Source organism: Apium graveolens, chromosome 11, assembly GCF_009905375.1.
Source record: "Apium graveolens cultivar Ventura chromosome 11, ASM990537v1, whole genome shotgun sequence".
Classification (NCBI taxonomy): Eukaryota; Viridiplantae; Streptophyta; class Magnoliopsida; order Apiales; family Apiaceae; genus Apium; species Apium graveolens.
The window spans coordinates 61,687,834-61,709,370 of NC_133657.1; the positions used below are offsets into that span (position 1 = coordinate 61,687,834).

The 21,537-nt window shown below is 37.7% G+C and overlaps 1 non-coding gene across 1 annotated transcript; it reads left to right on the forward strand.

The window, feature by feature from the left end:
* The first annotated feature begins 9,762 nt into the window (after positions 1-9,762).
* On the forward strand, positions 9,763-9,869 carry LOC141699063 (small nucleolar RNA R71). Its single transcript, XR_012565551.1, has one exon. It is a non-coding gene; the product is annotated as a small nucleolar RNA R71 (small nucleolar RNA).
* Positions 9,870-21,537: the final 11,668 nt, after the last annotated feature.

The following is a 21,537-nucleotide window of genomic DNA, read 5'->3' on the forward strand; positions in this document are numbered from 1 at the left end:
TATTATAAATAATTCGAATTACGTTAATATAATTTAAATCTAATTTAAATTAAATAATCCTTCAAGTATTCTTAGTGTGTGACCCTATAGGTTATTATTACGTTGGCAACGAATTTTAAATCTAATTTAAAATCGTAAACAATGAGCGACATCTAGTAATACATCATTGCTAACCAAGTAATAATAATTGAATCGGTGATCGATTAAACCTTTTGTGAATAATATACAATGTAATATAATCCCTTTAACCAAATATTATATATTAAACTAGAGGCATATAATGTGTCATCCTCTTCATAGTTTAATCCAAGTTTCCTTGATCAATGAGTAGACTATCATATCAAATCAATATTTGAGCGTGGCCACGCATTTCATAGTCTAGCTCACACAAGAGGCCAATAATATCACTCCTAAAATAGGAGGGTTAAATCCCTTCTAGATCATTCATATTTCTCATACATTCATAATATACCCAATGTCCACTTTTATCATTACCCGGTCAAGGATAACTTTTAATGGAATCAATGTATATTAATTCTCGTATAGAAATATAATGACTTCAGGTCTAAGGACCACTACATTATTATCACTGTGAGAATTACTTATAACACAACAGACATGTAGAATCTCACATTGGGTCTGTCCAGCACCATGTATATATACATCTTCCTGTGTTTTTTGACTTTAGTATCACTATACCTATGATCAATGAGATGTGATCATCAGTCAACAAACACACCAGTCTTAATTCATTATTATTGTCCCTTATTAGAGCGAAAAAACGCACTAATATTCACGCAAGTATACGCGTTCGCAAGTAATATAGAATACTTTCTAGTTCGTTCCCTCAGAGACTCAGACTAAATTATTGTCTAATTAAACTCACTCACCAATGTATGATTACTTCTCAATGTTAAGATAATAATACTTAAAATTGTTGATTAAATATTAACTATGATTAACTACTTAATTAATCACTTAACTAACACTTCAATTTATCAATAATAAAACACTCATGAGATCACAACTTCATTATTACTTCCTTCTATAGCCATTGTTATTACCTTTAGCATGTGACAGTGATGATATTAATCGAATAACACGAAACTGATAAAAGCCAACTTTCATTGTACTAATATCATTCTACCAAGCATCCACAATTAAGATAGAAGTTAAATAGTCATCAATTATGTTGAGTTCCCATATGTCTACAGAAATTGACAACACAACGATTTAAGCACAAGTTATTCTTTTTGATTACATAGGGCAAATAAAACTGTTAGAGTTACCCACTAATCATGCACAACGTACATGAACCTATGCTAGCATGGCAAGTTCTAAATCTCAAGTTCCACCGTCGCTTCACAAGAGATTAACACCCTATCTTATATGTTCGCGACGCACATAAGACGAATACACACAACCAATACTAGATATCATGCAATCATCACACACTAAAGTATTAAACAATTAACTAAAGAATTCCATAATAAATCCGTTGCAACCCCATGATCACGATTAGCCCATAATAGCATTTATCGACATCATGGGTTCAATTGAAATCATGCTAAACAAACACAAGAAAATAATAACTAAACTAATTATATTAAAACAGAGTACGTCACAAGAGTAAATAAGTTCAAAGCAAGAAAACTAGCATCCAACGTTACAACGAAACAAGAATCACAAGAATATATGCTTCCTCTTCGTTGCGGTGTGCTAAATCGGTCTTCTTCCTTATCTCCTTCGCTCCTTGCATAAAAACACAATTTTCTTTTTTCCACCCATGTGAAAACGTCTCAAATCTACTTATATAATAGTCCCATAAAACTCAGATTACATAGAAGTGGAAACCAAACAGAAGTAGAAGTCCTAAAATAATTTGTCTTTTTTCCCGACCCTACGCGGCCGCTCAGCATAGCTGAGCGGGCGCTCAGCTTGCTGCGCGGGCGCTCAGCTTGCTGCGCGGCCACTCAGCAATGCTGAGCGGGCGCTCAGACCTCTTCTGGAAAATTTCTGATTTCGCTCCGTTTCTTCGCCGTAATCTGCTCGTTTCTTTCCTCTAGCAATGGTGAACACATGCCAAGCTTATTCTTGATGATTCCTCCCCCGAAATGCAACTAAAACCCTGAAATGCATAAACACTAGAAAAACGCATCAAATACACAAAATACTTGATTTCAAGACACCAATTTAAGCCATTTTAAGATGCTCTAAGTGGTATATAATGCCACTTATCACACCCCCAAACTTAAATCGATGCTTGTCCTCAAGCGTCACAGACTAAAAAACAAATAAAAACATGCATGAATGCAATCTATATGAAAATGCAGCGATCCCCCTTACTACAATTAACCAACCAAATTGTCACATCTTAACGAATGCAGTTAGACAACTAAAGATCAATAAACTCATGCAAACGGACATACATCCATAAACGTGGTGTGTGCAAATACTTAGCAGATATGTTTCGGAACTAGACCAATTACTATGACTAGACTATCCTCAAGGCAATCCTACGATTATACAAAGAATAAAAAATTCTAGGCACAAAGTGATATACAACACTACAAGAACTCTGGAGCTTACTACGGAATCGTGCTTTTTATTTACAACTCAAATGCTTATTTGACCGTGCAATGAGTGAGGTCCACAAAAGACTTATACAATGATATCCATGTAACGAGCGTTAGGTTAGCGGATCCCAGACTCTAAAAGCCTTAGGTCGCTAGGCACAAAGTCCCCTAAGAACTTAATAACTCGAATACCAAAGATCCCACTCTTGATCAATTATGCAAATTTTTTTTTTTTTTATAACTTCTGAGCAAGTGTGTTTCGCTCCATCTTGCTCAACCCTAGACTACTCGCACCATATGCGAGCCGGCTACTAGCCATTTGACGCCTAGCCACAACTAGCAACAACTTCCATATTTTTTTCCAAAATTTTTCTTTTTCATGTCTTTATCACTAAGAACCTATAATCGAATTCTAAGCATAATAAGTAGATTGACCTTGAAAACAACCAAATCATAACAACAATCTAGCCCTTACGCATTCTCTAAGACTTAATGGACTTACAATTGTTTCTAGCATGCATATCAACCTACGCAACTTAATATCACTTTAATGTTATCACTACACTCGCATCAATATCACAATTCAGTCGATAAATCATTACAAAAGGGATCATGGTAAATGCATGAGCTACATGACTTTCATAAAAAAAAAAACTAAATGGCATAAATTATGCAACTATATGAACTAAACTAACATGAATATGCAACTAAATGACACACACACAATATTCCTTAACTACCACCCCCAAACTAAAAATCTTCACTGTCCTCAGTGAAAGTAGTAGAAAGGAACACAGGGTATAACTACTCGGAGTCATCATCATCATCACCCTCAGTGGGTGGAGTATCAGGCGGCGGGTATGCAGAGTCCTCACCAAAAACTGGCCACTGGATATCAGCTCCAAGGCCTCGAAAAGCAGTCCCTAACGCAAGGGTGAGCTCCTGAGCAAACCTGCTCTGCGTCTCATACATGGCATCCATCCGCCGTGAAAGCCTCCTATACTGGGCATCAACCATCCCAGCACCTTCCTGAGCTCTCGAAGAACCAGCCTCATCACGCCCTGGCCTAGCCATAGTAGCACCTCGTGCTGGACGCCCTCCTGGAAGACGATAACCCAGCCCATGCTCCTCAGGCTCACCACCGGTCCACTCCTGCATCTCATTCAGAGTGCCAGAATCAATCGGAGCTGCTGGCAACTGCAACTGCTCATGAGCCGGCCAGTTCACTCCCACTGCTCGGCATAGCTTCGTAACCGTAGATGCATAAGGGATGTTCATATGCTTCGCTCCCCTCAAAAACTTCAGAATTCCTTGGTAGATAAACTCACCAAGGTCCACATAGTATTCCTCATTCAGAATTCCCCACAACAACTGTGCTCGCTCAACTGTGACCTCGTGTGCATGCGAAGAAGGCAAAATATTAGCACAAATAAATGCATTCCATGCACGGGCATACCTGTTCATGGCGATCGCCGGAAAGTGACGATACTCATTAGTGTCGGTCCTGCAGGTCCAAACTGTGCCCGGTCGACAGAGAGTCGCACAAATCAAATCCAAGTCAAAATCCTCAGCAGTCTTTTCATTCCAGTTCTCCTCCTCGGGCTTCCTCTCTCGCTGTCCAATCACACGGCGAATCGCCGCAGGATGATAATCAACCGTCAGCCCTCGGACCACAGAAAACCCATTCTTTTCGGCCTTCGCGTTCGCGTAGAACTCACGAACAACGCTCATCGGTACTGCTTCGGGTGACTCACAAAAAGCTATCCACCCCTTTTCTGCAATTATGGGCAGCAACTCACCATCCCTCCCCGATGGTAAAAACCCCCTCTCCTTCAGAATCGGCTTACCCAACAGCCTAGTGTACTCCTCCTCCGCAGCTCTGTCAGTTAACCGAGGCCTTGCAGCAGTACCCCTCGATGAATCAGCAGTAGGAACTGTGCTGCTGTTGTCAATAGTGCGTGCTCTCTTGGGTGCCATTGATTCGTGAATAAAAGTGTGTAAGAACTGATTTTTGATGTTTGTGAGAGGGTTTAAGTGTAGGAAGTTTTGTGGGAGATATGTAGGATAGGTGTATGTATATATAGGGTGTGGATTAGAGTAGGTTTTAGGAATTAAGGAGTAAAATGATGGGGTAGTGGGAACAAATCGTGGGTTTATGGGCTAAAACTGTTTTTGTGTTTGTTTTTTTTTTTTTCTGAACTGTAAAAAAAAATTCTGGTACTCGACCCCTGAGCGGTCGCTCAGCAAAACTGAGCGGGCGCTCAGCTTGCTGCGCGGTCGCTCAGCAAAGCTGAGCGGGCTCTCAGGGGGTCACTGGAAAAAAAAAATTTCAGCCCCTGTTTTCTGATTTTTTTTGTGTTTTTGGATAGGTTATTAACTTCTAAGGGTTCCTGTAACAACAATTCATGGGTTGCCTCCCACGCAGCGCTTCTTTTTTGTCATTCGCTTGACGTTTTGTACCCTGCTCAAGTAGTCAACAAAATGGCACTAACCACTTCTCGGTTTGCCATGTCCCCATAGTAGTGCTTCAACCGCTGACCGTTAACCTTGAATGCTTGGTCCGGATCTTTCTCAAAAATTTCCACCGCTCCATGTGGAAACACAGTTTTGACAATAAAAGGTCCAGACCACCTTGATTTCAACTTCCCAGGAAAAAGTCGGAGCCGAGAGTTGAATAAGAGAACTTGTTGCCCTGGCACAAATAACTTTGGATGTAGCTTCCTATCGTGCCACCTCTTCACCTTTTCCTTATACATTTTGTTATTTTCGTATGCTTAAAGTCGAAATTCATCCAGTTCATTAAGCTGAAGCATTCTTTTCTTACCAGCTGCATCTAAATCCAGGTTCAACTTCTTCAATGCCCAGTAGGCCTTATGCTCAAGCTCCGCAGGTAGATGACATCCCTTACCGTACACCAACTGAAACGGTGACATCCCAAGTGGAGTTTTGTATGCTGTTCTGTAAGCCCAAACAGCTTCATCGAGCTTTAAAGACCAATCCTTCCTTGACGGACAAACAACCTTCTCTAGAATGCGCTTTATCTCTCTGTTAGACACTTCCGCTTGACCATTTGTTTGCGGATGATAGGCAGTAGCTACTCGATGATTCACATTATAACGCTGCATCATAGAAGTGAACTTACGGTTGCAAAAATGTGATCCTTCATCACTTATGATTACCCGAGGTGTTCCAAACCTTGTGAAAATTTGCTTATGAAGAAAATTTAGCACTGCCTTTGCATCATTTGTCGGTAAAGCTTTAACTTCGACCCATTTTGAGACATAATCGACTGCCAGCAAGATGTACTTTGCAAGACGAGATAAAAGGCCCCATGAAATCGATTCCCCATACATCAAAGACCTCGACTTCAAGCATCACATTTAATGGCATTTCATCCTTCCTTGACAAATTTCCCACTCTTTGGCAACGATCACACCTTAAAACAAACTGATGAGCATCCTTGAACAAAGTAGGCCAGAAAAAACCTGCTTGCAGAATACGAGCTGCCGTCTTCTCACCTCCATAGTGTCCACCATAAACCGTGGAATGGCAGTCTCGTAATATCCCCTCCATCTCACAAAACGGGATACATCTCCTGATGATCTGGTCAGCTCCCTGTCTAAACAAATATGGTTCATCCCACATATACCACTTCACCTCATGCAGAAACTTCTTCTTTTGAGCGGATGTTAAATTAGGAGGCATTATATTGCTGACAAGATAGTTTACAATATCTGCAAACCATGGTTCTTCCTCCTGAATTGCAAACAACTGCTCATCCGGAAAAGATTCATTGATTAACGTCCTATCTTGTGAAGTAGAATCGGGATTCTCCAACCTAGAGAGATGGTCAGCTACTTGATTCTCAGTACCTTTTCTATCTTTGATCTCTAACTCAAATTCCTAAAGTAAAAGCACCCAACGAATGAGTCTCGGCTTCGAATCCTTCTTGGAGACCAGATAGCGAATAGCTGCATGATCAGTGAATACTGTTACTTTCGTACCAAGCAGATAAGATCGAAATTTCTCAAAACCAAAGACTATAGCCAAAAGCTCCTTCTCAGTAGTGGTGTAGTTCAATTGGGCACCATTTAAAGTCTTACTCGAATAGTAGACCACATGGAAGAGATTTTTCTTGCGCTGTCCCAGAACTGCACCTACCGCATAATCACTTGCATCACACATCATCTCAAACGGTTCTGTCCAATCCGGTGCTGTAATAACTGGTGCAGTGATCAAACTCTTCTTGAGAGTCTCGAATGCTGCCAAACATTCATCATCAAATTTGAAAGGCACATCTTTCTCAAGCAAATTGCACAACGGCTTAGATATCTTTGAAAAGTCCTTGATAAATCGCCGATAAAAACCCGCATGACCAAGAAAACTACAGATTCCTTTCACAGAATTAGGTGGGGGAAGATTTTCAATGACTCCCACCTTGGGCTTGTCCACCTCCAGACCCTTGCTAGAGACCTTATGCCCAAGGATAATGCCTTCACGCACCATAAAATGACATTTCTCCCAATTGAGCACCAAATTAGTTTCCATGCATCTTTTGAGTACGGCGCGCAGATTATTCAAACATTCATCATATGAGTGTCCAAAGACGGAGAAGTCATCCATGAACACTTCGACGTTATTTCCAATCCATGTCAGAGAATATAGCCATCATACATCTCTGAAAGGTGGCCGGTGCGCCACATAACCCAAACGAAACTCTGCGAAAAGCAAACGTGCCAAATGGACAAGTGAAGGTAATCTTTTCCTGATCCTCTGGTGCAATACAAATCTGATTATACCCGGAATAACCATCCAGAAGACAAAAATACTCATGTCCCGCCAATCTGTCAAGCATCTGATCAATAAATGGAAGAGGGAAGTTATCCTTCCTTGTGGCTTTGTTCAATTTTCTATAATCCATGCATACTCTCCATCATGTAACTGTTCGAGTAGGGATGAGCTCATTCTTTTCATTTGCGACCACAGTGATACCTCCCTTCTTAGGTACACATTGTACGGGGCTCACCCATGAGCTGTCAGAAATAGGATAAATGATGCCTGCATCTAGCCATTTCAGAATTTCTTTCTTCACCACCTCCTTCATGATGGGATTCAGTCTTCGCTGTTGTTCCACAGTTGGCTTACTACCTTCCTCTAGCAGAATTTTATGCATACAATATGAAGGACTTATCCCCTTGATGTCTGCTATGGTCCATCCAATAGCCGATTTGAATTCTCTCAAAATCCTTAAGAGCTTGTCTTCCTCACTACCTGAAAGGTCAGATGAAATAATAACAGGTAACGTAGATGAATCACCTAAAAAAGCATACCTCAAGTGCTCAGGTAATGGCTTGAGCTCCAAGGTAGGTGCTTCCTCTATTGATGGTTTGAGCTTCCCTTCAGCGTTCTTGAGGTCAGAAGTACCAAGAGATTCAAATGGTATGTCCAGCTTTCGCTTCCAGGGAGAAGCGTTCAGATATTGTAATTGCTCGTTGCTATCTTCATCATCGCTGTCAAAATCCCCCACTAAGGTCTTTTCCAATGCATCAGACATTAGCATGTGATCGAGTTCCGAAGTAACCGCAGAATCAATCACATCCAATTTTAAGCACTCCTCATCTTCTGTAGGGAATTTTATTGCCTTGAATACGTTGCCTGATTTTGGACCCGCATAGTAAGTTCACCTTTTTGCACATCTATCAAGGTATGGCCAGTAGCCAAGAAAGGTCTTCCCAAGATTATGGGGATCTTCTTATCTTCCTCAAAATCCAGAATAACAAAATCTGCTGGAAAGAAGAGCTTATCCACCTTGACGAGCACATCCTCAACTATGCCCCTTGGGTAAGTAATGGAACGGTCAGCCAATTGTAGCGACATGTATGTGGGTTTTGGATCAGGCAGATCCGACTTTTTAAAGATCGACAACGGCATCAGATTAATGCTTGCTCCCAAATCACAAAGGCACTTGTCAAAAGTTAGATTGCCAATGGTGCAAGGAATGGTGAAGCTTCCTGGATCTTTCAGTTTTGGTGGTAACTTTTGCTGCAGAACAGCGTTGCATTCTTCCGTGAGAGCAACGGTTTCAAGGTCATCCAGTTTCACCTTCCTTGAAAGAATAGTCTTCATAAACTTCGCATAACTGGGCATTTGTTCCAGAGCCTCAGCGAAAGGTATATTGATGTGAAGTTTCTTGAACACCTCCAGAAACTTTCCGAACTGTCTATCCAGCTTTTGTTGCTGCAATCTCTTAGGAAAAGGTGGTGGAGGATAGAGCTGTTTCTCCCCTGTATTAGCCTCAGGCAGAGTGTGTTTAACAGTAGTCTTCCTTGGTTCCGCCGCTTTCTCCTTTTGCTTAGATTCTTCACCTCTAATTTCAGCTTCTACTTCTTTTGCCTTTTCAGCATCAGCTACTTTTCCAGACCTTAAGGTAATAGCCTTGACTTGCTCTTTAGCTTCCTTCCTGCCTGGTACTTCCGTGTCACTGGGAAGAGTGCCAGGTTGACGATTGAGCACTGCATTGGCTAATTGACCGATTTGATTTTCCAAGGTCTTGATAGAAACCGCCTGACTCTTGCACAACAGCTTAAGTTCCTCAAAATCAGCACTAGTAGGTGCAGCTGCACTTCCTTGTTGAGGATATGATTGCCTTGTAGCATACTGTTATGGTTGCTGGAATCCAGGTGGGTTAAACTGTTTACTCACTCCTTGCTGATATAGTGGCTGAATAGCATTCTAATTATTCCCCCAGCTGAAATTTGGATGATTTCTGTTGTTAGGATGATAGGTCGCTGGCACAGGCTGCTGTTGTCGCTGATAATTATTCACATACTGAACAGATTCGTTTACAAGAGAACACAGATCCGTAGCATGAGAACCTGCACAAAGCTCACAAACCATAGCTATTTGATTAACTCCATACGTAGCCAGAGAATCAACCTTCATTGATAGCGCTTGGAGCTGGGCTGCAATAGCGGTGGCTGCATCAACTTCCAGAATACCTGCTACCTTGCCTGACGTCATCCTCTGAGTTGGGTTTTGATGCTCATTTGCAGCCATCGTCTCTATAAGATTATACGCCTCAGTATAGCTTTTAGCCCATAAGGGGCCTCCAGCTGCTGCATCGAGCATAGGCCGAGATTGAGCCCCCAAACCATTATAGAAACCAGTGATCACCATCCAATCCGGCATTCCATGATGTGGACATTTTCTCAACATTTCCTTGTAGCGTTCCCAAGCCTCGCACATAGATTTTGTAGGTTGCTGCGCAAACTGAGTAAGAGCACTCCTCATAGCAGCAGTCTTTGTCATCGGATAAAACTTCACCACAAACTTTTGCGCAAGATCTTGCCACGTAGTGATGGACCCAGCTGGTTCAGAATGTAACCAGTCTTTAGCCTTGTCCCTTAGTGAGAATGGGAAAAGCCTCAACTTGATAGCCTCATCAGTCACGCCATTATACGTAAAAGTGCTGCAGATCTCGACAAAATTCCTTATGTGCATGTTGGGGTCTTCAGTTGCCGCTCCTCCAAAAGAAACAGAATTCTGCACCATCTGAATAGTGCCCGGCTTGATTTCAAAGGTGTTAGCTTGAATAGCCGGATGAAGGATGCTTGACTGAATGTCATCAATTTTCGGCCGAGAAAAATCCATAAGAGCTGGATCAGCTTGAACAATACGATCTCCCATGTTTACTGGTTCTTTCTGCTCAGTTCCTGAATCCGAATCCTCAAAATCTAACTTCTCCGGAATATCAAGAACTTCATCTGTCTCCTCAGTTGTATCTAAAGTCCTCTTGCGAGCACGAGAACGAGTTTGCATAAACGCTTGCTAAAGTACCTGAAACACAACCGGAAAAATAAGTAACTACTACGTCCTAATCACTGAGTCCTAATGACCAATGATGGTAAGTACATAAACTAAACAAATACGCCGAGTCCCCGGCAGCGGCGCCAAAAACTTGTTAGAGCGAAAACACGCACTAATATTCACGCAAGTATACGCGTTCGCAAGTAATATAGAATACTTTCTAGTTCGTTCCCTCAGAGACTCAGACTAAATTATTGTCTAATTAAACTCACTCACCAATGTATGATTACTTCTCAATGTTAAGATAATAACACTTAAAATTGTTGATTAAATATTAACTATGATTAACTACTTAATTAATCACTTAACTAACACTTCAATTTATCAATAATAAAACACTCATGAGATCACAACTTCATTATTACTTCCTTCTATAGCCATTGTTATTACCTTTAGCATGTGACAGTGATGATATTAATCGAATAACACGAAACTGATAAAAGCCAACTTTCATTGTACTAATATCATTCTACCAAGCATCCACAATTAAGATAGAAGTTAAATAGTCATCAATTATGTTGAGTTCCCATATGTCTACAGAAATTGACAACACAACGATTTAAGCACAAGTTATTCTTTTTGATTACATAGGGCAAATAAAACTGTTAGAGTTACCCACTAATCATGCACAACGTACATGAACCTATGCTAGCATGGCAAGTTCTAAATCTCAAGTTCCGCCGTCGCTTCACAAGAGATTAACACCCTATCTTATATGTTCGCGACGCACATAAGACGAATACGCACAACCAATACTAGATATCATGCAATCATCACACACTAAAGTATTAAACAATTAACTAAAGAATTCCATAATAAATCCGTTGCAACCCCATGATCATGATTAGCCCATAATAGCACTTATCGACATCATGGGTTCAATTGAAATCATGCTAAACAAACATAAGAAAATAATAACTAAACTAATTATATTAAAACAGAGTACGTCACAAGAGTAAATAAGTTCAAAGCAAGAAAACTAGCATCCAACGTTACAACGAAACAAGAATCACAAGAATATATGCTTCCTCTTCGTTGCGGTGTGCTAAATCGGTCTTCTTCCTTATCTCCTTCGCTCCTTGCGTAAAAACACAATTTTCTTTTTTCCACCCATGTGAAAACGTCTCAAATCTACTTATATAATAGTCTCATAAAACTCAGATTATATAGAAGTGGAAACCAAACAGAAGTAGAAGTCCTAAAATAATTTGTCTTTTTTCCCGACCCTGCGCGGCCGCTCAGCATAGCTGAGCGGGCGCTCAGCTTGCTGCGCGGCCGCTCAGCTTGCTGCGCGGCCGCTCAGCAATGCTGAGCGGGCGCTCAGACCTCTTCTGGAAAATTTCTGATTTCGCTCCGTTTCTTCGCCGTAATATGCCCGTTTCTTTCCTCTCGCAATGGTGAACACATGCCAAGGCTTATTCTTGATGATTCCTCCCCCGAAATGCAACTAAAACCCTGAAATGCATAAACACTAGAAAAATGCATCAAATACACAAAATACTTGATTTCAAGACACCAATTTAAGCCATTTTAAGACGCTCTAAGTGGTATATAATGCCACTTATCATCCCTCAATAATAATACTCGACTAGGGATCTTTAGGAATATTGATACTTTTCTCATTATCTCATTTCTAAGTCACGTACTTAGAGATATAGAATTGCATATCATATTCCAAGGAAATTTATTAATCTAACATTTATATCGCAGTAAATTAAGAATTAATAAATTATAAAGAGAATAATCGATAGAATACAAACATTAACAATCCTAATTTCTTAAACTAAAACATCGGCACAAACACTAACAGTTAACACATGTACAGTATCACAAAATCATGTTTGTGAACTCTGAACGGTTTAATCCTTTAAACACGCCACTATTCTTGTGAAACATATCAAAACCCACTCACAAACAAATTTCGAAAAAAACTCAATTAATTAATTTTTGAAAGAATTCAAAAAAATAGTAAACCAAACCCCTTGACCAATATCACTATTTAAATACATTATAGTTTATATATGAAAGCATGATATCGGTATTTATGATATACCAGCATTTAGAACATATCAGCATTTAACACTTATCAGTGTTTAATACATATCAGTAAATACCAAACTTTAATTTTCTTAAGTGCTAACAGCTTAGTAATCAACATTTGAAAAAGACCCTGAGATCATTCCCAATTCATTACCAGTCTTTTAAAGGCAGCTTCACATAGTGGCTTGGTAAAGATATCAGTTAGCTATTGATCAGTAGGCATAAACTGTAATTCAATTGTTCCTTCCATTATATGTTCCCTAATGAAGTGATACCTTATGTTGATGTTCTTTGTCATAGAATGTTAAACTGTATTTTATGTCACTGGAATAGCACTTTGATTATCACAATATTTTAGAATTTAGAATACTCTAACCTATAATTCAGTAACTGATTCTTCATCCAAAGAATCGATGCACAACAACTTCCTACAGTAATGTATTCAGCTTCTGCATTTGAAGTGTAAATTGACTTTTATTCATTGTTAAACCAAGAAACCAATCTGCCTCCTAAAAATTGGCAGTTTTCACTAGTCCTTTTCCTGTCTATTTTACATCCTACAAAATTAGCATATGAATAGCCTATTAGCTTAAAGTCTGATTCTCTAGGATACCATAAACCAAGATTCATGGTTCCTTTGAGATATTTGAAAATTATTTTCACAACTATGAGATGTGGTTCCCTTGGATCAACTTGAAACCTTGCAGACAGACAAGTAGCATACATGATATCTAGCCTACTAGAAGTCAATAGAAGAGTGGGTCAATCATACCTCTGTAGTTAGTTATATCTCCTGAAGAACCAATATTTGAATCTAACTTAGTTGCAGTAGCCATAGGAGTTGTAGAAGTTGAGCTATCTTGTCTTCCAAATCTTTTCAGAAAATTTCTGGTGTACTTGGCTTGATTGATCAAGATTTCTTCTTCAGTCTTCTTTACTTGTAGCCCCGCAAAATAAATTAATTCTCTCATCATACTCATCTGATATCTTGACTGCATAAACTTAGCAAACCCCTCATAGGGTTTATCATTAGCAGATCCAAAAATGATATCATCAACATATATCTGAACTAACAATAAGCCCTTACAATAATTCTTATAAAATAAAGTTTTGTCAACGGTACCTCTTTTGAAAGAACTTTCCAGTAATAATTGTGCAATTATTTCATACCAGGCTCTAGGAGCTTGCTTTAGTCCATGGAGTGTCTTATTCAATGTGTAAACATGATTTGGATTTTTTAAATCATTGAACCTAGGAGGCTGTTCAACATATACTTCCTCTTCAAGTTCACCATTGAGAAACGCACTCTTCACATCCATTTGGAACACTTTTAACTTCATATGAGCATCATAGGCCAAAAAGATTCTAATGGTCTTAAGTCTTGCAACAGGAGCAAAAGTCTCATCATAGTCAATACCTTCTTGTTGAGAATAGTCCTTTGCAACTAACCTTTCTTTATTCCTTGTAATTATGCTCCCACTGTCAGTCTTGTTTCTGAACACCCAATTTTATGCCAAACACTGATCTGTTATTTGGTTTTGGCACAAGATCAGTCCATATTTTGCTCCTTTCAAATTCATTGAGCTCCTCTTACATTGCTATGATCGAATCATTATATTGAAGAGCTTCATCCTATTCCTTTGGTGTGTCTAAGATATAAAATAATGATAGAGACATTCATTTTGAGTAGCCTTTCTTGTCCTTATACCTCTGCCAGTATTTCCAATAATTAAGTCAGGTGTGCGTGTGACTTAGTCCATTTCCTTGCAGAAGAAAGTTGGCTTCTAGAATTAGATCATCCCCATGATCCATAAGTATATATTTTCATCTTGATGTGTACCATTATTATTTCCTGATGTTCCTCCTGAAATGGTGCTTCCAGAATTATCAGGATTTATTTCATCAGTATTTGAGGAATTAGAGTATGATAAAGTTTCTCCTAATATTTCTTCAATTGTATCACTTGAATTTGACTCATGAGTTTGATCATGTTGTTCCCCCTCAACATGTGCTTCAGTGTTTCAAGTTTCACCATTAAAAAATGGTTCATCAGAGTTTAGTGTGATATCAGGATTTGCAGTATTAGTGTTCGAGAGTATATCAGAATTTAGTTGCTCATTATGTGACAACCTGGGTCAAATCCCGAGCTTTTTAAAATCCGGGTCAAGCTCGGATTCCAAGTCCAAAATAAGGCGAAGCATGCCACCCCAAATGCAGCCAACATGGATAAACAACAAACCCCACCACAACCCCCCAAAAGATCGTGATTTGTCGGTGCAAATAATAGTAGTACTTTGCCTTATAACTGAACAGAAGTCCCAAATTTTATCGATGTGGGACTGAGTATTACACATTAACCAATACTTTATTTTCAAATCTCAGTTGGTCATGCTCATTGATATCTTCTAAACCTGTAATTTTCTTGTCATCAAAAGATACATGAATAGATTCCATAACCACTCTTGTTCTCAGATTGTAAACTCTGAAAGACTTTGTTGACAATGGATATCCAATAAAAATGTATTCATCGGCTTTTAAATCAAATTTTATAAGCTATTTTTAGAATAAAGCATTTACATCCAAAAATGTGAAAGTGTTTCATTTGGCTTCTTTCCTTTCACCATCTCGTGGTGTCTTGCCATGCTTGTTTATCAGAGTTACACTTTGTGTGAAGCATATATTTTGCACAGCCTCAGCCCAAAACTAGGTTGGAAATTTAACTTTCTCAAGCATGGTCCTTGCAGCTTCTATGAGAGTCATGTCATTTCGTTCAACAACTCCATTTTGCTGTGGAGTTCGAGGGGTGGAAAATTCTTGTTTGATCCCTTTATATTTACAGAATTCTTCCATTGTGCTATTTTTGAATTCAGTCCCATTATCACTTCTAATAACCTTCGCAGTGTATGTTGACACTTTTTCCACTTGCTTCACATGTTCTAGAAGAATAGATGGAGTCTCATTTATTGTATGCAGAAAGTATACCCATATATACCTACTATACTCATCAACAATAATAAGTGTATATCTCTTCTTGGCTATAGACATTACATTGAGGATTCAGTCTTACTCTTGAATGAAAATTTCCTTAGTTTGGCCTTTTGGCATGAGTCACATAGGTCATCAGGAGTAAAGAGACTATTAGGCAATCCTCTTATTAAATCTCTCCTCACAAGTTCATTAATATTGTTGAAGTTTAAATGAGAAAGCCTTTTATGCCAATTCTAGTTGTCTTCCACAGTTGCTCCACTTAGTAGACAGATTGCAGACCCATCAGTATTTTGCAAAGCTTGGCTTCATATAAGTTACCATGTCCGTAATCAATCATTGTAACATTGCCACTTGATTTGATGACAATTTCACAATGCTCATCATAAAAATCCACATAATAACCTCTGTCACAGATTTGACTCATACTCATCAAGTTATGTTTGAGTCCTGCAACTAGAGCTACATCTTAATGGAAGACATTCCTAAGTTTGATTTTTCCGTATTTCAGAGTTTTCTCAATGTTGTCATCTCCATAAGAAGTACTTGGGTCAACATTCTCGTTAAACTCTGATAGAAGGGCTTTATTTCCAGTTCCAAGACTAGGATATTTTTCATGTAACCCTGCAATCACATAATCCATTAGTTAGAATTTTTAAGGACCCGAACTTTCTTGGATTCTTTGACCTTATTAGGTTTATTAAAAACTGTAGTAGAAGTCTTCGTTTCAGAGTTTATGTTAACATTGTTAATATCAGGAGATACATATACAAAAATAACTTTGGTTTTTGTTTAAAGAGGGTTTCATTCATAATAGTCATAGTACAAACAGTGATACTCTTTACATGTGTAAATGGAATGCCAAGTACTGCCACAATGAAACAAGGTTGTTGTGGTCTATATTTAACTGTTCTGTTCCTAAACTATGATTTAGGAGGAATAATGTTTATTCCTCTATTCTTCCTGCAAGAAACATCAAGATGATTAGTACTACCACATTTCAAACAAGCCTTTCTAGGTGCATTAGGAATTGGCTTATACTTGTTTTCCTTATTAACACCTACTTTGCCATTTCTTTTTTTCCTAAGCTATTTTTTTCTGATTTGTCATTTTAATTTCTTTCAGCTTTGATTTAAACTGCTTCTGAGTCATTAAGCCAATATTAACCGACTTAGATTTAATCTGTTTATAATCATCAAGTTTTAGGGTTGACTTCCTGATGTAGCACCCTTCTCATTTACTAATTTGAGTCCATCAACATTTAAGTAAAATTTAACACGTGTTAGCTTAGACTTATTCCTTTTAATCTGTTTATCAGTATATACTGGTTTAAGATTATCATATTTAATTTCCGTTTCATTGACAGTACTAGGTTTGTGTTAATCCCAAAGTATCGTAGAATGGGGGGTTGAATATGATACCTACAACCTTTTTCGATTCAAGTTCAGGTCCTTCGTTATATAAGCAGAATCAAAAATATACACAAACAATTCGAGAAATATATTGTATTATTAATATAATTCAGGAGGTTGCTACAATCTAATCAATTTAATACTTAGCTACAATAAATTCGACAGCACAACTATATGTTTACAAGCATAATAAATGAAGTCTTCAATAGAGCTCTCGTAAAGACACAGTTGTTGCTGAGGAAGATAACTAATTGAAATTTAATTCATTCTGCTGCTTCGTAGACTTTCGAACACTTTGGACAGGTGGAACAATATTTTCCATAAAACCAAAATGTGTGTTTCTGTATTCAATGAATTTTCTAACACTTGACTGGAGACAATAGGGAGGTAATTTCTTTTTCCTTTGTTTACTTGCGACAACAGAGAAGAGGCTGTGGCTCTTACTTGCGACAACAAGGTGTAGAACTTACTGGCGATAAGGGAACCTTTGTTTTCTTCTAACTTGCAAGTGAATTGCCTTTGCCATTCTCCTTACTCGCAACAAGAAGATATCAATCTTCCTTGTTCTTACTTGCGACCACAAGGCAAGTATTTTCCTTAGACAGTTTTCTGTCTTGCGATCACTAGAAGAGTAAATGACCTGCCACCACAAGGCATAGATGTAACTTAGGAAAATTTTCACTCTCTTGTCTTCTGTAATTGTATCAATACTAAATATTCAATATAATTAAATTAAACCCTTTCTGATATGCTGATGTTTGGTGCATTGGTCTGGTTCACAAACAACGAACATGAATTGATTTAATTCAATTTCCTTTGTTGTTCTGAACTGATACAACTTGGTTGGTTATTCATTGCCTCATTCACTGAACCCCTGATCTATAATACTTCAAATCAAATTATTTCACTGACACTGGAAGTCCTTTGATATTTTATTCTTCATGAAGGTTTGAACATATTAATGAACTTCTTCTCATGACTTGGTTACGGACTTAGAGCATTAATTACATCTTCTGATTCTTTGTCTTTATCCAGTCTTCATCTTCAGGATTCATGTGCTTCACAGTTTAATATTATTTATCTGTTTCTGTTTCTTATTGTTATATTCCCTAGATTACATATTACGTTGCATTATACTTTACAGTTTATCTGAATAACCTAAACCTAATCCCCAACAACCACCCTCAATTAATCCTTGAGTTGTTTTTCCAGAATTAGTTCAAAGTTTGATTATCTCTTTTTCTTTAGATAATTCTTTTTATAGATAAGCATATTTTCTAAAAAAATTCTTTAACCAACACCATCTCTTTCTTTCTGAATTTCTAACATGAAAATCAACTCAGCTTCCAGATGATCATTTCTTTTCTTTGACTCAGAATTTTCAATTATGATCCTAACATTTTCAAGAGTTTGATCTCTATAGCTAACATGTAAGGTTTTCAAGAATAATCCCGACTCACAGATATCATCAGTATCAAAAGTAAGAATTGTTTGAGGTACCTTAATCTCAGAAGTCTCAGTCTCATTATAAGCATTTTCCTTGAGTGCATAATTGACATCTTCATCAGAGTCTGAAGTGTCAGCCCAGTCTTTCTTCTTTGTGATCAAGGCCTGCTTCTTATCAGCTTTTGGCTTTCTGTAATCTGCTGCAAAATTCTCAACTCCGTTATAATTATAGCATTTGATCTTAGACTTGTCCACTTTTCCTGACTTGGACTCCTTCCTATCAGATTTTCTATGGTTCTTCTTATCAGAGTTTGAAGAACTAGAACATCTTCTTGAAAATCTCTTTCCTTTCTTGAAATCCTTGTATGCCATCTTCTTGAAGTTTTTTACCATCAAGACATCTATCGGAAGAGCTTCTCATCATCACAGTTGTCACTTTCAGAGTCTGTGGATATATCAACATTTGAGTCATCATCAGTATTCAATGACTCAGTATCAGACTTTGTAACCGTGGCCCTTCCTCTTGAATGGCCTTTTCTCATAGATCTTTCCTTTGGCTTCTTCTTAGCCTTAAGTGTAACTGGTCTTGACTTTGACCCTTTTCTTTTTCTCCTTTGTTCCATCTCCGGTTAGTTCATGAGTTTTTAACATTTCATAAATCTCATCCAGAGATGTATTTTCAAGATCATAGTTGTATGTATTTTCAAGATCATAATTGTATCTTATGGAAGTGATTAAATACTACTTTTCAGGAAATCGAAGAAGAAACTTCAGATTTGAGTCTTCTGGATCATATTCTTTGTCCACTAGTGACAGATCATTCAAAAAAATTTGAAACCTATCATAGATATCAGTATGTGAGTATTGTCCTCCTATTTTTCTTGATGTCAGAGGTACCTTGACAGTGAACATTCGGAGTATCCCAAATTTCCTTAGCAGTTTTATATCCAATCACCCATATTGGACATAACACTATCCAAACTGCTATGCATGATATTTCTACCTTTTGCATCTTTCATTATAGATGCCAGAATTTCAGAAATGTAGTCTTTTTAATCCTTGGCAATCATCTTTTCAGGCTCACCAGCAACAACAGGCAGTTTCTTTGGTATATAGGTCTGTTATAAATCATGTCAAGATATTCAGGTTCTGTTGCTTCCAGACATATAGCCATCTTCACTTTCCATATAGGATAATCATTCACTTTTAGGATTGGAACACGAATATTTTCATATCTGCTTGTATTGTTATTTTTGTTTGTGACTGGTGGTGGTTGTTTTGTTTAACTTTGTTTGTCAGCCATGACTTGATTATTTTTCTGAATCTTAAAACTGTTTGTGTATCAACACTTGCTAATAGTAGGCATTTAGATAAACTGTAAAGTGGGATAAATACAATTATAACATTCAATTCAATTTAAACACACAGATATGAAGAATAATTTATATATTAATGAATAAAAACTGTTTACAAAAGTCTCTCCAATAATGAATAGATATCCTTGAGAGCTGCTATGTTACACTAATGATAAAACGTTTATCAACACCTATAGTGTAAACCTAATATGTGCTAATATACTGCACAGTTGCACAATCAATATAAGATGTGTTAGATACGGAAAAATATACCTTATAATTGATTGCTACAAATACTAAAGTCCTACACCATCATATCTCTGCAAACTTTATCCATATATGACAGTATAAATCAGAAATAATGTTGAAAGTAACAGTTTTTTACACCTCTTTTACCAAAATTACGAATTTGAGTTTCAAATGCTAATTCTATCGTTTTGGATACGCTAATCTCATATGGGTATTATGCAAAAGTAATTCTTAACCGCAGAGGTTAAAATCCATCTCCCCCAACAGACTCTAGAATATCAAAATTAGGCGGCTTTGTGTATATATGTTTGTATCAATCTATTTATACATTAAAACACATGTATGGATGGTAAGGAATTTTCAGAAGTAAAAGCCTTAGAAGGAGGAGATTCTCGAGAGCAACGCTGATTATACAAGAGATATGTAAATACAGATCACGTATTCAGAAATATGCATTTCTGAATCACTTACCAGTTTGAGAATCACGTATCCCGTGATCTTTTGTGCAAGACACCCAAAGGTGAATTGCGTATACAAAATATCTTAGAAACTGATGCGTATGCCAGTCAGTAATTATAACCAATGTTTCTAAAAGTTTCATTCTCGTCACGTACCCTTAGAAAATGGTTAATTTTAACCATCGCCCTATAAATCATATCCAATTACCTTTTTAAGTAAAATAAGTTACTTTTCTTTTATTTTCTTCAACTAAGCAACTCTTTTTCCAAAAATATTATCGGCAATTCTATTTAATTAAATTTTTAATATTTGTTATTTTTAATAGAGTTAAAATATTAATTAAATATAAAATTTAATAGAGTTAAAATAAATTAAAAATAGTTGAATTACTAAGGCTAGTATGCTAATAAAAATACAAGTAGCCTTGATAAATCAAACGCTCCATATCCATTTGAAAAGAAGCAACCCCACATAAAATACAAAGATGGATTCACAGCCAGTAATCTCAGCTGGCTATTAACTCAAGCAGCAATAAGCTTGTGTATCACGCACAGATTAAACAAAATCCGGAGGGGATATTATGATTAATATGTTCGGTCGGATTGAATACTATATATATAGTCTTATATGTTCCCTTGTGTTTCTTTAAAACTTCTGACATTATAGTAAACTGTGAGGAGAGAAGCAGAGGATATGGATTTTGGAGACGGTGATGACTTCATGTGGCATGGTCTGGCGTGTCCTCCTTTAGAGGACTACGCATTCAACTTCGACAATACTTTTACCCCCGATAATATCATTGATGATCTATTATTCGAAATCAAAGAAGAAGATGATAATAAACACATTGTGACTAAATATTTTAAAGAAGACCAAGCACTGGACAAGATGGATCATGGCCGTGCAAAGTTCGCGGTGCAACAGCCTGTCAAAGATGTAGCGGTAGCCGACAAGAAGAGGAAAGCGGATCATGATTTTACATTGGAAGGCAGGTTCACCAAGAAGCCTTGTCCTCGCCATTATGGGAATCATGGGAAGGGAAAGGGGCTGAAATTTCTAAATTTTAGTGAAGCGGAGATAAAAGCCTTTCTTGGAGAAACAAAAGAAGAAGCTGTGGAGAAAAAAGACCAGAAGAGAAATTTCGTAGAT